General features: G+C 41.9%; 1 long non-coding RNA gene across 7 annotated transcripts in view; it reads left to right on the top strand.

Annotated features, from left to right (window-relative positions):
* The window catches only part of LOC146812329 (uncharacterized), a 431,626-nt gene that overhangs the window by 251,241 nt on the left and 164,010 nt on the right, over positions 1-16,375 (top strand). For all 7 annotated transcript variants that reach the window (XR_014965917.1, XR_014965914.1, XR_014965919.1 and 4 more), the window contains one exon: positions 11,041-11,109. This is a non-coding gene — a long non-coding RNA (uncharacterized LOC146812329). The remainder of the gene's footprint in view (positions 1-11,040; positions 11,110-16,375) is intronic.

The raw sequence follows: 16,375 nt of genomic DNA, 5'->3' as shown, positions 1-16,375 counted from the left end.
TAAACGACACTGTAGCACTTTAATAATAAGTATATGACCAACAAGTCCCTAGACCTACCTTTTTATATTTTTAATGATCTGTTTCTTATCAATTTTACTACCTTTTAACTTATTTAAATTTTTTATATATAATATCTAATAATCACTCAGGAATATGAGATCCATGTATCGAAATGTATTAATCGACTTGTGATTTGCTTGTATTCTTTTTTTTTTTTTTTTCTCTGTGTATGCTTTTATGGTAAATCTAACCGCAATAAAGCTGATTTGAATTGAATATATATATATATATATATATATATATATATATATATATATATATATATAGTAAACCTGCTCAAAGCATAGGTATAAAAATGGCATGGAATAAAAGTTAATTGACGAAAGGGTCAATTTGGAAAAATAGTCAAATTAAAGTGTTTTGGATGAATCCACCGTGCTACTCGCCAGTTCAAAGGCCAAGTACTCAATAAAGGAGTTTGGCTCTGCATGCAAGGATTGGTCGATTGCTCAAGCCATGAGCTCCAAGGAACAAATATGATCTTCGGTCTACGCCAATGCTTGTACAGTTGCCAGGCAACCTGCATCCATGTTAGTGGAGGCTACATCCAGTTGTCGATGTGCTGGTACAAATGTTTCTCCATAGATTGATGGTTCAAACCTTGCATTGGAAAGAAGTCGTAAGCTCAGGAAACAGTTCTGAACATGGGTCACTAAGACTCATCAACAGCCCAAAATCCTTGGTACTGGGAATTTGCAAAACAAGGCCAATGTCCAATGCCCATTCAAAAGGGCAACAGATACAATGGAACATGGGTTGCACACAGGTAAACCAGGATGGTTCAAAACGTTCGGGACAAATAAAGATCCAGTTCTTGTAGTAGTAACATTCCAAAGATCTGAAGCATACGTTCACGGTAGTGTTAGAGCAGTACCAGTTCCAAAGTACCTGCAAAAGGAGCATCCATTGTGGGGAAGCAGGATGAGGATGCCACAAATGAGGAATAACAGCAATGGGAATCCTCTAAATACACTAGACAGTGGAGTGGATAAAATCCAGAATTAATCAAAAATGGTCTGCAAATAAGTAACAAGGCCAGAGCCTAAACATTAAAAAGTGGGCATGGCCGGTCGTACTAGACGCACAAAAGATTTGATGCACTAATTCTCCGACATGTAGGGGAAGGTTTCTGTTTAAAAATAGCTGTAGTTCACTGGGAGGTCTACCACCTGCAATTTGCCTGTCTCGTGGGCATATGCAAGAGCTACTTCTTGTTCGAAACAATGCTTTGAGTCTGCTCAGTTTGTTGAAATCTGCCTTCAAATATTGAATCGAAGGCCACAACAAGCTATTTAATATTCCCTGCGGAGGAGGAAACAAGATGTTATTGCAACAAGTGAATAATTGGAAAACAGACAAAATATACAGGACTCCAGTCTGCATTCCACAACAGTCTTGATCACTCAACATGAGGTAACTATCATTCGAAAGTACTATTAAGTAAGCGAGAATTAAAGGAACTAGGATTCCCTTCAAATAAAAAGCCGAATTGGGTGCCAAAGTGTTACAGGTGCCATGGATTTTTACTTGTTTACAAGCAAGTGAATATCCTACAGTGGTCACATACTTCTCCATTTATAAAATAACTTCATTGTTGGAATGTTCACAACTATAAGTAAAGAGTAATGACCATAATTCATGTAAGAAGCTGCTCCCAAGGAATTCGTATTTGCCTATGGCAAAATGTTTCATGCAAGTGATGAATTTAAATATCCTGATGGGTAGTGAAATAACACCGTGTAGTACCCACACCGCCTAAGGCGTCTCGGCTATTATAAATGTGAGTTGTTTCAATTTTTCTAAATGCAGCATTTTGTTTGTTCCGTCTTTCGTGACTTGTTGTTTGTGTGAAGTTAAAAGGTGAAACTAAATTGTACAATTCAAGTAATGCCATGGAACTCGCCCATTCTTAAGTATCTGAAGCGCCTACCTAAAGTGCATAATAGATCAAAACTGACTTTGCCCATGATATACGGTTGACATGTCCCTCTGCACAATATCAATAAGATGATGGAATATTGTTCACATTCTAAAAACTAGATTAAATCGTATTAATACTATTATCAACAACAGCCAGCACTTTTTCCAAATTATCCTGGTAAATTTGTCCTAAACGTGCAGCAGCTTCCATTTATGATAGTTTCCATATTTTGTTATAAGTAGCATAAATACATCTTTTAGAATGTGGGATTTATGACCTAACAGAAAGTCTGATCAATTCATGTCCTCAGACAGGTGAGAAAGATGTTTCACTGCAGATAGTGTGGAATGTTCCAACCTTTGCTGACGCAATTTACCCACCGATTAGGTGGTAACAATACTAGAATGTTTTGACTGTGCATATCGGGGATCAGGTCTGCCGGATTAAAACCTGGATGTGGAATTTAGAAAACAAGCATGACAACCACTCATATCCACTGCCCATAACAACCACCCGCCCGGACTCGGAAATGAGGAATCAAAGGTACCATTCTGTACCATGCTATTTAATTGTTCTTCAGTATAATTTGCTAAACTCTGCCAATTATCAAAGAAGGCCACTGAAAGAATAGTCGGGGTGTTAATTTCTTTAGCTTTTGCCAACCACAGACAAGTCATCTGTTGGATTGTTTCATTCAGGAAAATGATTTGTGTAGGAATTAAACAGGATCAACATAAGGTTTCCATGCCCTGAACCTGCCAGGAATTCATGCCCCAAATAGTTTTTTTTTAAATGGCGTCCTTCTAGTAATCATAATCATTCAGTGCCAACTGATTGACAAATGTAGTGGTATATATTTTTATTTTGGGCAAACATATATTTCCTTTGTGGTGTTGGGGTTAGTGTAAAATATGACATGGGGTCTAAAATGTCATATCCCGTGAACTATGCATACCCATCTTTCAGCTTTTTTCAACTCCCTCGGGGGGGGGGGGGGGAGTTGGACAATGATCCCATTGTGTATAAATAAAATTGGGATGCTGTACACTATCTCTGTGCAGAAAGTGATGTTCATAATGCGAGTAGCAGAACATCTCATCTTAATTGGCAGAAATATGGAATAGGTCTTCTGATTAAAAAAACACAACATATAATACTCTAATTCAGAAAGCATATAATTTACAATATCAACATTCAAATTATCTGAATGCAACTTTAATACTATTACATCACCCATAGAAACTTTGAACACATGGTATCTGCAGGATCTCCATAGGACCAAATATATCGTACTTTATCCCAAACAATTCTATCAGTCACTGGAATGGCCAAATTGTTAACTAGGGACAAGTCCCTTTTCATTTTAGGCAATGATGAATGGGGTCCAGCACCCGGTTGACCAGTTGTGTAGCAGAACGTCCTGGGAAATGATTGCCATTATTAAATAGGAAAAAAATAGTCACAAATCCAGTCCACAGAAACAAGAATACCAAGGTAAGTATGATCCTGATATGATCGAAGTGGGGACTAGATAAGTGTGTTTTAACCAAGAAATAAAAACACAAATCTGTGCTTGAGACATGTACAAGCAGAACTGTCTGAAGAAGAATTATCTTGATCCATATAATACCCAGAGGTCCTCAGCTGAGGGTGTTACTCAGCAGTAGGGCTAGAAAAACTTAACTCAGAAGGATTTGCCTATGGTGGATCATTATAAGAGAAATCCATTGTAGAAGACTGAATAAAAAGAACAGGCAGCGCGTTAGGCAAATGGTCAGTGGAGGAAATATCAGTATCGGAGGTGTTCACAGGCCGCAATTGAAAGTCTTTTGTAAAAGGACTACTATGTGTCATACTATGAAGAATCAGCCACGTGGTGTCATTTGACATGTTCACTAGAGACAAAGCGGTGTCTTTGTAGCGCAGAAGAGGTGGCAGAATCACTGTTAGCATTCCTTTTCCAAGGCCGAACACCTTGTGGGATCTTCCACCCGTCCAAGGACATTTCCTGTGTGGGATATACGCAGTCTGCGCACAAACAGTTACCAAGAACATTGACATTGGTACAGGAAGTTCCTGGGAGCTTAGACACCATACTAATTGCAATCGCTAAAGGGTGATTTATCTAATCACATGTACATGTGGCCTGAGATACGTGGGTATGACTACGTGCGAAGTACGCGCACGCATCCTAGAACATAGACCCATAGAACCTTAGAAGCGTCAAGCAAACAACTAAACTATCAAAACATTTTTTAGAAGTGCATCACCAGGCAGACAACACTCACCTGGACAGTGCTTGACAAACCCAACCTAAGTGCGATGACACCTAATCTCACAAAACAACTGCTGCGCATCGAACAAAGATGGCCATTTAAACTAGGCACATCTAAATCTGGGCTGAATGATGATATTCCATGGCTGACACTGACCTAGCTCATCTAGCATTTAGGGTTTCGCGCACTCTATTATGCTGTTTTAGCGCCTAATGACATCTATCCACACAGCCCCTTCTGCACTTGTCGGCCTTATCTGACATTTCTAGGCAGTTATCTTCTTATGATATCACTATACGCCTCCTTTCTTTTGGCGTACTATGTCATTTTTCCACATGGTTGACGTAGTCTCTTCGTTATGTTATCCCTGACACAAAGCCTTGGTGATAGCGGAGCTACCTACATCATTACTGTCACCAACAACTCAAGTTTACCTGGGCCTTACTCTCTGAGTTTTTTGTTAAAGCGGATGCACCTTCCACCTTTTTTAGTCATTCACACCCTCCACTACTAAAAAGCCCCTGCATCTACTGCACAACAGTGGGTACATTCTGTTTTTTGTTCGAGTTCCCATCGTAGCGGGGGTTCTCCGGACTACAACTCCCAGCATGCCTGGTGGCAGTATAGCCAGGTAGTTGGTTCCCGCTTCGCTATGCATTTATTTTCCACTACTTAAGAGCGTATTCCACCAGCAGGTTTCCCCCTGTGTGACGGACATACATATGCATCCTGCATCATCGCTCAAGTTGAGCGGTAAGTTACGTATACTCCGGCAGGACTTTCTCAGCCATTGGCATCTCTACGAGTCCTGTCTCTAACATTGGTGGGATGCCTCTTGTTGTATTCTGTTTCTCTGATTTGGTTCCTTCCACCCACCCCTTTGGAATGGAACGCTCGTGGAACCCTGCGAACGTTCTAACCTGCACTCCCGGTATGTTGTTGGTTCTGTTACCGCTGAGGTGATGGATGTTTAGTTTAACTGCTGAATAAACTTATGGTTATATACACGACTGGATTATTACACTGGCGACGAGTGTCGTGAGGAGGACGACATACTAACATCCCCTCCATTTGTGGCCACAGCGGGAAATTAGAAGAAAGGAAAAGTCGAAAAGGACAGTATGGAGTTACAGAACATGTGAACAAGTAAAGGTTACTCACTGTGTGACAAGTAAGGAGTAATCGGAAGTACGTGGGGTGAGGTATCTACAGAAGCGGAGAAAAGAGAAGTTTATGGGACGCGTGCACGGAGGACATCGGAAGACGGCAGTTTGAGGAAGTCTGAAAAAAAAGAAAACACCGGTGAAAAGCATGTAGGGAGGAAGTTGTGAAGTGAGCAGCGTCAAGTGCGAGTACATGCACGGTGAAGTGGAGAGGAGTTTCGGACTAATCCGGCATTGCGCAGTATAGTGTGTGAAGCAAAGTGAGGTGACAGTACACATGCGCAGTGAGTTGTGGAGAAAATCAAATTCATGTGGACTTGCGCAGTAATTTACGGGGCGAGCAGTGAAAGGGCGACTGTGTGTGGAGAACACTACACAATTTCAAGTGGACTTGAGCAGTACATTTACCGAGCGAGCAGTGAGAGGGCGACTGTGTGAGGAGAACACTACAATCGTAGTGACACTTCGTCAACCTGCGCAGTATTGGAATAAAAGGTTGGAGAGCGGCCGGTAACGGAAACCGGGACGACGTAAGAAGCAGAAGATTGAAGGTTGTTGAGGGAGACGATGGGAGGAGATTCATTAACGCTCTGGTAACATTTCACTTTAGAGCGAATTGAACAGAACCGAGTGACATACGGTGAGGGTAGAGTACTCGGAGGAAACCTGCAGTGAAGGAACTTGTGACTGAATTTACAAGTATATCCTGAGCGAGACATTGTGGAGTAGGCAAATTTATTCATTACAAGTACAGGAGCATAGTGAAGAGATTTGATAAACGTAATAGTAGGTGAATTTTGGGGGGAATAAGAGTAGTTTAGGAAAATTACAATATGGCAGCAGCTAGCATGTTACAGCCTACGCCCTTTCTGTCAGAAGCTGGGGAACCTTTGGTAACCTGGAAAGAATGGAAGAAAAGTTTTGAATCGTACCTTATAGCTATAGGGGCAAGTGGGTTTTCTGCTATCAGAAGACAACATATCCTACTGCATAATTTAGGGGCAGAGGGTAGAAAGATCTTTGATAGTTTGCCTGAAGTGGAGGATGAGGAAGCGGATGAGGAAGGGGCCGATGTGTATGATCGCAGTATGAGGAAATTGGAACTACAGTTTGCGGATAAAATTAATGTTGTTCTAGAACGACACAAATTTTTTGGAAGGGTCCAAGGCAAGAATGAGAAGGTTGGAAACTACATTGCAGGGTTAAGAGGGCTTGCAAACACGTGTGAGTTTAATGAACTAACGGAATCCTTGATACGTGATCAGTTGGTACGTTGCACGAATAATAAGAAAATACAGAGCAAGTTGCTTGTTGGTAATCCAGATTTAAAAATGGCAATCGATATTGCGAAAAGTGTAGAACAAACTGTGGAATGCATGAAGGAAATGAATACCAAGGAGGAGAACAGTGTAAGTGAGACAAATGAAGAAATGAAAGAGGTGTGTGCCATAAGGAATACAAAAAAAAAAAAGATGGGAAGGAAATGGTTAACCAGGAGAGGTTGTACAATGAAAACAGGTTGAAATGTTTCAGATGTGGAAGTAGCGGGCATTTAGCAAACAGTGTAAATTGTTTAGCAAGAACAGCTATGTGTAGGAATTGTAATCGGAAAGGACATTTTGCGCGAGCGTGTAAAGATATGTCGGGGAAAACAGTAAACAGTGTAGAGTATGGTGAAGGTTACAAAAGGAACTTTGTGTTACAAGTGAAGGTTTTGAGGGAAGTAAGTGTAAATCACGTTGAGCTGCCTAAATGTGATATTGGGTTCAATGGAGAAAAAATGGCAACGTTTGTGGATTCGTGTTCACCTTTCACCTTTATGAATAGGGAGGAATTTTGGAAAAAATTCAAAGAGGGAGAAGTTGAACTACACACTCCAGATGTAGTACCTGTGGGGTACAACAAGGATCCGATTCCTTTAGAGGGAGTAGCTCTTATGAGGATATCATTTAAGGGCAGGAGCACTGTAGGAAAAGTATATGTTGCAAAGAAGGGGGCAAACTTACTGGGATGGGGGCACCAGAGAGACCTTGGTATAAAACTGGATCCCAGTGCAGAAAGTCCTGTCATGCTGGTGGAAAGAGGTGTGTGTGGGGCAGAAATTGTTGATGAATTCCCTGACATTTTTACAGATAAACTGGGGTGCTTGGACGAGTACCAACATAAAATAAAACTTAAGGTGGGGGCGAAACCAGTTGCCCATAAATGTAGGAACATACCTATTAGAATGAGAGAGCCTCTGAAGGCAGAATTAGACAGACTTCTTAGTCAAGGGGTCATAGAGTCGGTGGAGTGTGCGGAGTGGGTCGCACCCATCGTTATCACAGCTAAAGGCAATACTAACAATATCAGATTGTGCATTGATTTAAGAGAATTGAATAAGAACATATGGATCGATAGGCACCCCTTGCCTAATATTAATGAAATGCTGAATCAGATATGTGGGGCAGAACTATTCTCAGTAATAGATCTATCATCAGCCTACCACCAAATAAGACTTCACCCTGAAAGTAAGGCATTGACCACGTTCATAACACCGTTTGGCGCATTTAGATTTTGTAGAATGCCATTCGGGTTGGCCTCAGCTGCGGCCATTTTTCAAAGAGCAATGCAAGGTATTCTAAATGGATTGGAACAAGTGTTATGTTTCCAGGACGACCAGTTAGTGTATGGAAAGAATGAGAAGGATCATAATGAAAAGCTACGTTTGGTTCTGGGTAGTTTGAGGAAGGCTGGTCTCACTCTGAAGAAAGAAAAGTGCCAGATAGGAGTCCGCTCAGTTACATATTTAGGGCATGTCATTTCCCAGGAAGGGATTAAGCCTAAAACTAACTTAGTAGAAGCTATAAAGTTAGCGCCATGTCCCACCAACAAGGAAGAGATAAAGTCATTCTTGGGGCTGTCAGAGTATTACTCTAAATTTATAAAGAACTTTGCAGAAATTACGTACCCTTTGAGGTGTATGTTAAAGAAAGGGGCAACATTTGAATGGGATGGGCCATGCAGAAAGGCTTTTGAGTCCATAAAAGACAGTATAGCAGAGGCACCATTCCTAGGATGTTTTGATACTAGTAAGCGCACCATCATTACCACAGATGCCAGCCAAAAAGGTATTGGAGCCACTCTCAGTCAAGTGACAGAAAATGGAGAAAGGATAGTAGCATTTGCATCGAGAGCTCTTACTGCAGCTGAATCTCGCTACTCGGTAATTGAGAGGGAGGCATTGGCATGTTATTGGGCCATACTGCATTTCAGAACATTCGTGTGGGGCATACCTTTTAATGTAAAGACAGACCACAAGCCTTTAGTGAGCATTATTTCATCCAAGAATTTGGGAAGGTCCACACCTAGGATATCGAGATGGTTCCTTGGTCTACAGGGTTACAATTTTGAAGTTGTGTACATACCCGGAGAAAAGAGTCAGGCAGCAGATTGCTTATCTAGGCTACCACTGAGGAATCAGGAGGTGGAGGAGGATCCTGGGGAAGAAATTGTAGTATCTACAGTTTTTGATGGGTTGGACAAACAGGAATGGGTTGAGGCTTTAACAAAGGATAAGTTATTCCCAAGGGTAAAAAATCTTATTTGTAGCCCCAAAATTTTGAAAGAGGGAGAGGATGTATTTTGGGAGGTGAGAAATGAACTACATTTACAAGGAAATAACATATACAGAGGGGACAAGCTAGTACCTCCTGAAGACATAAGAGATAAGATTCTACATCTGGCACATGAGGGACACTTAGGGTGCAGCAAAACTAAAAGTAAAATTAGGTTACACTATTGGTGGCCAAAAATGGACAATATGGTGGAGAAGGAGGTAAGATAATGTGTGCCTTGCACCATGAGCGACAAGAGCAAGGTCGTGAGCAAAGGGAAGATCTCTCCTGTGGCAGTTCCCACTGCTCCTTGGGTCAAAGTGGCCATGGACATTGTTGGTCCTTTAAATATAAGAGGACTGGGTGGCAGATTTATCATCACATTGGTAGACTACCATTCAAAATGGATCATTATTAAAGTAGTAGAAAACATCACTACTGATAGTGTTATGAGTTTCCTCCAAGGGGTTTTCCGTACAGAGGGGATACCCGAGATTTTGGTCACGGATAATGGGGTTCAGTTTACCTCTGCATGTATGAAGGAGTTCCTGCGGAAGTTTTCTGTTGAACACCAGTTTACGCCATTGTATTGTCCAAGGGCAAATGGGCTGGTAGAGCGCATAAACCGCATGATCAAAGAATGCATTCAACTTAATGTACAAAATGGAAGCAATGTAAGGAAAGCATTGGAGGACATGGTTTGATCATATCTCATAACTCCTCACTCAGTCACAGGCGTGTCACCGTTTAAGTCCCTTAAAGAGAGAGAGCCCGGCACTAAGCTAGGCCCTTTGTGGCTTGTCGGTGGAAGAAATGAGGAGGTGGACAGAGATATGATCATGGAAAAGATGCATTCAAATCAAAGGAAGTATGTGGATAGGTACAATGAGAAAATTCAGAAGTCACCCAGAACCTTGAAGGTAGGGGATGCAGTGAAGGTGAAATTACCTAATTTTGTAGTGTCAGGTAGCTCTAAATATTCTGAAAGGAAGGTGATAAGCAAGGTATTTAAGAATGTGGTAAAGCTGGATGATGGTCAGTATTGGAGTATGGACAGAATAGTTCTTGATAAAGGCGAAGTTCCTATTCACCATGATGGTAATGTAAAACCAAGCAATGATATCCAAAATGCCATTCCTGAAGGTAAGATGTGCCTAAGGGAGGTGCACTCCAAGCCGGAATGGCAAAAAGACTTTTTCACATATTGATCTGTTATTTCCCAAATATGCATTGGAAGGAAGATGTGTTGTATTCTGTTTCTCTGATTTGGTTCCTTCCACCCACCCCTTTGGAATGGAACGCTCGTGGAACCCTGCGAACGTTCTAACCTGCACTCCCGGTACGTTGTTGGTTCTGTTACCGCTGTGGTGATGGATGTTTAGTTTAACTGCTGAATAAACTTATGGTTATATACACGACTGGATTATTACACATCTCATATAGCATAACCCTATTTCTCAATTAGGAAAGGGTTTTGAATACATGCGCTATACCGGCAGCGCTAACCCGCAGCATATTATTTCCATTTCTCTCTCCGAAGCGGGTTATGAATATACGTGCTATACAGGCAGCGCTCACCCCGAGGCATACTTTTTCCATTGCGCACCGTGTCTTTCACAGAAGCGGGTTCCGAATACACACGGAATACCCGCAGCGCTCACACCGAGGCATTAATTAGAAAGCGCAAGTGACTAATCCGTCCCCATTAGGGACAGCTCCACGCATATGACCTACTACCTTTCTGGGACACACTTCACCTGCTTGAATCGTTAGACCATCGTGGCACACTGCATGCTTGCACCCATTGGAATAGTTGTTGCGCCTTCGCAGACTGCACGCAGTGACATTTTGTATGTTACGATATAACTATTGCACACAGCAGCGCATGAGTTCCCATAGCTCTCTCGTGGAACCACTTTACAGATGACCCCTTTGCTAACGATTGCTCACATTCTGTTTAGCTAGATCTTGCTCATTGAAACATTTTCTTTTTTACTTTAACGCCATCAACTTTATTCATTAGGTTGGTTTGGCGTATGAACCTATGGCTCGTAGCCCAGGACAGATGTGGTAAATTGCCTGACCGTTGGGGGTGAGTTTCGCACAAACAAGTAACCACTAGGTGAACATTCACAATGTTTTGACAGCCTATATAATGTATTTTACATATTTGTTTGTCACATGTGCTGTGGCTTGACCATGCTATATATATTTTTTACCACAATGTAAATGGCGCGGTGTGTTGTTTCTTTGTTTCACCACAGGTCCCACTGGTGACTCCGCTGAACTACAGGAACACTGGTTTAGTTTTACACACTGCCGTTTATTGTTTATTATCTTACACTTTTCAGTATTGTGTTCACTCACTAATCGCAGCAGCTATTACATGATCCTGATGCAGGCCACAACACTTTTATAGGTTTGAAGGCCAAAACATGTTGATTGCTTCCTAATGCAGCTCTCTCTAATGTTGGCAGTTGCATTACCCACTATTTGTTTTTAATCCTGGCCCAAGGTAGCATAATCAACTTGGTCTGGCTAACCTCGTTGCCAGTTTTAACCACCATTTACCCTAGCACTGCACTCGACACACCACGCTCACACAGGGTTTTAGAATAACCCCCTCTCAAAAAACCTAACCCTGAGCTCCTCGCAGCGAGGGGGTTGTAGCCAGGCTCACGACTAGGCTCGTGATACGAGGAGGTAGCCCTATGATGAAGCAGGATACCTTTGGTGTGTGAGGGAAACCGTCCTTGAAAGGGATCCCCCTCCCCAGCATGGTTGGCTCTATCCACACGCTCAGTTGACTAGTTATTGGACCTGTGGACTCCTTGTGTGACAGTTAGCATTCCTTGGACACCAAGAACTGGAACAGGAGCTTGGTACATTGGGCCAAATTCTTTTTTTTATTGCCACTTTTTCTCAAACTAGATCTCTAATCTTTGGAAGCCAGCCAGGAACTGGAATTTTATCTGCAGCAATGGAAGTGTGAGACTGAAGCAATGTTTGCAAGATTGAGTGTCACAAAACCTTTGTAGGTCCTGGAAGATAGCACAATGGTTATTTATGTCAAATGTTGCGGCTGCCGCCACAACGTCTGGACCATCAAGGTCTGGAACATACATCTTGATGCCAAAAAGTACATCATGCAGGGTCTGCCCACTCCGAGATCTTTTAGGGAGTTTATTTAACGCTTGTTTAACCCCATAAAGTTGGTTCAACCAACCACGCCTTGTACCTAATACTTTAGCCATTAAGCAAAGCTTTAAGTCACAGTTCATTCTCTCTAGAACAGAATTACCCTCTGGTCTATATGGAGAAGAAAAATGCACTTGCACACCCTTGGACTTTATCGAATCTCGCTACATTTTAGAAGCGAATGCCGGACCTTGGTCCGAATGTAATGCGCTACAGGCATATGTACTGATAAAAATTGCAAGTCTTTAATAACAGTCCGAATGTCAGCCGAGCGATGTGGCCAAGCACATAGGAATCTATAGCAGGAATATACTGCTGCAAACAAAATATATTTAAATGCATTATATGAAATCAATAGGCCACATGATCTCAGCAAAAGCAGCCAAAAGGCTGATTAGAAATAAAAAGATGTCTGTGGTGGACGAGACACAGTGGAAGTTTTGATTTATTGACAAATGTCACAAGTTATAACATATTTTCTGGTCTGTTGGTATAAACGTTGCTGCCAATAATGTTGCTGTAAGAGCGAAATAGTGGCAGCCACTCAAGCATGACTGGAGTGCTGCTATAATAAAAAACCTGTCTGCGGTCTGCTTTGGGAATCATACGATCATCAATACCAGCAATAGTTGGAAAATGAACCCTTTGCTCATTTACGTGATAGGAATATTATGAAAGGAAGCCCTTCTGTAAAGCTGTGCCATTTTAAAATGCATTAACAGAATCCAAGATATCATTATTGATACGAGTTTTAGAACGTGTTCCTGCTAATATTTCTATTTTTTATTTCTTTATTATTTTCAAACACACAAAGCAATAGGTCACAGATGCAGCTGCACTTCGAACGTTTTGCATTGCATGATGATTCATCATTATCATCATCATCAAAAAATATTTATTTCGGCTGTTGTGACTATAAAAGCACAAGTAAAAGTACAATACATTTTGTACAATTGAATAAAAACTATTATTGCTCTAAGTAAAATGCAGGATTACAGAAAGGTGCATGTGCATGGTTACATAGAACGCTCAGCTATCCCGCATGCCAGCCTCAGGGGCCCTAGAATTAACCTATATGTTTAGGAACCAATAAAGTGCGTGTGCAAAACATGAGCAGCATAGGGCCTTTACAGTTTTCAGAAACCAGGGATCATAATGCCAACAGTGCGGCCCTCACATGGTAGCATTCGAAGATATATACAAATGAATAGATATAAAAGCATGTGCAACAGATTATGATTGAAAATACTCTTTTAAAAATCATAAAATACTTATATTCATGTTAAAAAAGGCCGAACCTCAGTTTATAAAATATATAATGATAATTTGGCAAAACCTATAGGCTAATCTTTAAAGTGGCTCTATGTACACACCACATAGAGAATAAAAAACTGGATATTGAGAACACAATAGGCATGTGTGTGTCATATTTTAAAATCCTAAAAACCTATGTGCAGTGGTTGGTTCCTATGTTTCTGCATAGCTGTAGAAGCCATCGACGCCTCTCCATCTTATACCCTTGGCAGATAAATATTACATGATATTCCGTCTCAACTGCATTGCTACAGGCCGGACAACCCAAATTGGATGAACCCGTCCATTTATTTGTAAAGTCACACAACGGGAGCAACCCATGCCTAAACTGCAAAAATAACTTCTTGGCAAGGAACGGCTGGATGTCATCCCGGACGGGCTCTAGTCTGTACTGATCTTTTGTTTTAAAAAACCCTGTAGTCAGTGAGCCAGACATAGACCTCCCCTGTATCTGGGCAAGTTTATGCTCCCTGTAGCTCTCTATCAGGTCCTTCCTTGAAGTTATGGAGCAGATTTCTTCGGCATTGTTCCACAAAATGCCCTTGCCCATGGCCACAAGAGTGTTCTTGATAAATACCAGCCATGGTAATTTGCACACCCCCTGTAAACTCAATACTTCACTCAGCTCTTCCCTATATGCAGTCAGTTCAAGGGTACTCCACTGATGCCACCAAAATAGAAGAGGTCTAAAAGTGGCTTTGTGTGTGATTGGTCAAATCCCTAGGTCCATGCAAAAGAATTCTCAATTTTCGATTTGGAGCCTGATGTGCAGTGACCCCAAATTTCAGCTCCATTCAGGGCGCCACCCCTGGTTTGGGCTTTATACATTTCCACCGCGGGCCTAAAACTTGTGGGTGCAATTCCTATATACCTTTGTCAGTCCCCTTGTTGTCTGCACCAGCTTTAAACTTGCTTTCTTAATTTGCGCACCCCAGTCCATTTTTTCAGTGAACGTGATGCCTAGATATTCAAAAGCGGACACCCTCTCCAGGGGTTTCCCATCTAGACCGGGATTTGGCTGGGTACTAGTGCTTGCATTAAATACCATGTATTTGTTTTTCTGTAGGTTGATCCCCAGCCCCCTATTTTTGCAAAAAACTTAAATGATGTCTAGAGCCCTCTGAATTCCCATTGGTGACTTTGAGAGCAGGAGGGTATCCTCGGCGAACCTCATGGCTGGAATTTTACAGTTTGCCAGCTTAGGGGCATCAATATCCTTCCCTCCAGTCAATGACCCAACTAAACCATCAATAAAAAGAGTCGGGGCCAAGACACAGCCTTGGCGTACGCCTCTTTCAACAGGTATGGGGGCAGTTAGTTCACCATTTTTGCCATACCTAATTTGACAAATTGCCCTTGTGTAGTCATTTCAGTTGATGGCAAAGATATGCTGGGACACCCAGATGCAATAAAATTGCCCACAATTTGTCCCTCCGAACCAGGTCGAATGCGGATTTTAGGTCCACAAGTATTAGGGTTTGCCACCCTCTATACACACTGATTTACAATGTAGTAATTGTAACCTAAAAATGTGGTCTATTGTGGACATCTTCGCTCTGAACCCTGCTTGGAGGGAACTAAGAACATTGTGCTCCTTCATCGAGCTCTGGAGTCGCCCCAACAATACACAGGTAAATATGTTTTGGCTAACGTTGATAAGGCTGATGGGTCGATAGTTAATGGGGAGCAGTGGAGAGCCCTTTTTGTAAACTGGTATGGTTTCAGCCCCCGCCCAGGTGGTGGGTAGCGACATTCCCTGCAGGCTAGCATTGAACAAAGACCACAGGTAGGGGGCCAAAATAGTAGGTTAACTACGGAAAAGATCCCCAGGAATCTTATCTAACTCTGGAGCCTTGGATGGCGCTACCCTGCTCAATGCATCAATTATCTCAATGAGGAATATTATAGGGGCATCAAAACACATTGGCTCAGGCGAGAAACCTCATTACCAGCTGGCCCATCCTTATCCTCTACCCTTAAATATAAGGATTCATAGTGAGCCTTCCAAACATCCATTCCTATATTAGGTTCTGTGGCCAATTTTCCTTCTCGGGATCCTGAATTTATAACATTCCAAAAGGACCTCAAATCATGAGTATTTATTTAAGGTGTTTAGCAAGGTGTCCCATTTGTGACATTCCCATCTTCTTTTTCCCTTCTCGATAGCAATTTTGTGGGCTGCCCTTTTTTCTCTTATTAACAGCCAATCCTTAAGTTTTATAGCAGCGATGAGAGCTGACCTGGTCATACGGCAGCTATCGCCATACCAGGGATGTCCTACTTTTCTATTCCCCCTTATTCTTATGTTGGAATGAAAAATATTAGCCATAGTGGTTACGTGATCTTGGTGATTATCAAAAATTTTAGAAAGAGTAAAATGGATGCCGTCAATCAGTGTGAATTAGTTCGCGACCATGAGGAATGGGATGGTGGTTTCGTATAGAGATGCCAACTTTTTATGAGATTGGCAGAATTCCCCCCACCGATCTCTCCTCCTGCCGTTGGTCAGTGTTAGACTGAAGTCGGATGGTGGTTGCGTTTTAGATGCACTCATGGCACAGGGCGAGATCACCTATACGATAAGAGCATTATGGTCACTATCATGACGGGGCACGATCATAATATCTAACACCCAATGCCAAGATTTTGTATCTACCAGAAAGTAGTCTATAATAGAGGCATGTCCTGGTCTATTAAAGGTGTGGTTACCCTGCGTGTCAGATTTTGTGCAGCAATTACACGCCTTAATGAATGATTACATTTGAGGGTGTTCATCTGCAACACCAGCGGCGTCTATGCCCGAGTTTGTGGAATGTTGGGCTCTGGAATGGCCCAGTGCATTTCCT

Source organism: Triturus cristatus, chromosome 7, assembly GCF_964204655.1.
Source record: "Triturus cristatus chromosome 7, aTriCri1.1, whole genome shotgun sequence".
Classification (NCBI taxonomy): Eukaryota; Metazoa; Chordata; class Amphibia; order Caudata; family Salamandridae; genus Triturus; species Triturus cristatus.
Note: the sequence above shows the minus strand (reverse complement) of the source record. Positions and strands in the feature narration are given on the sequence as shown.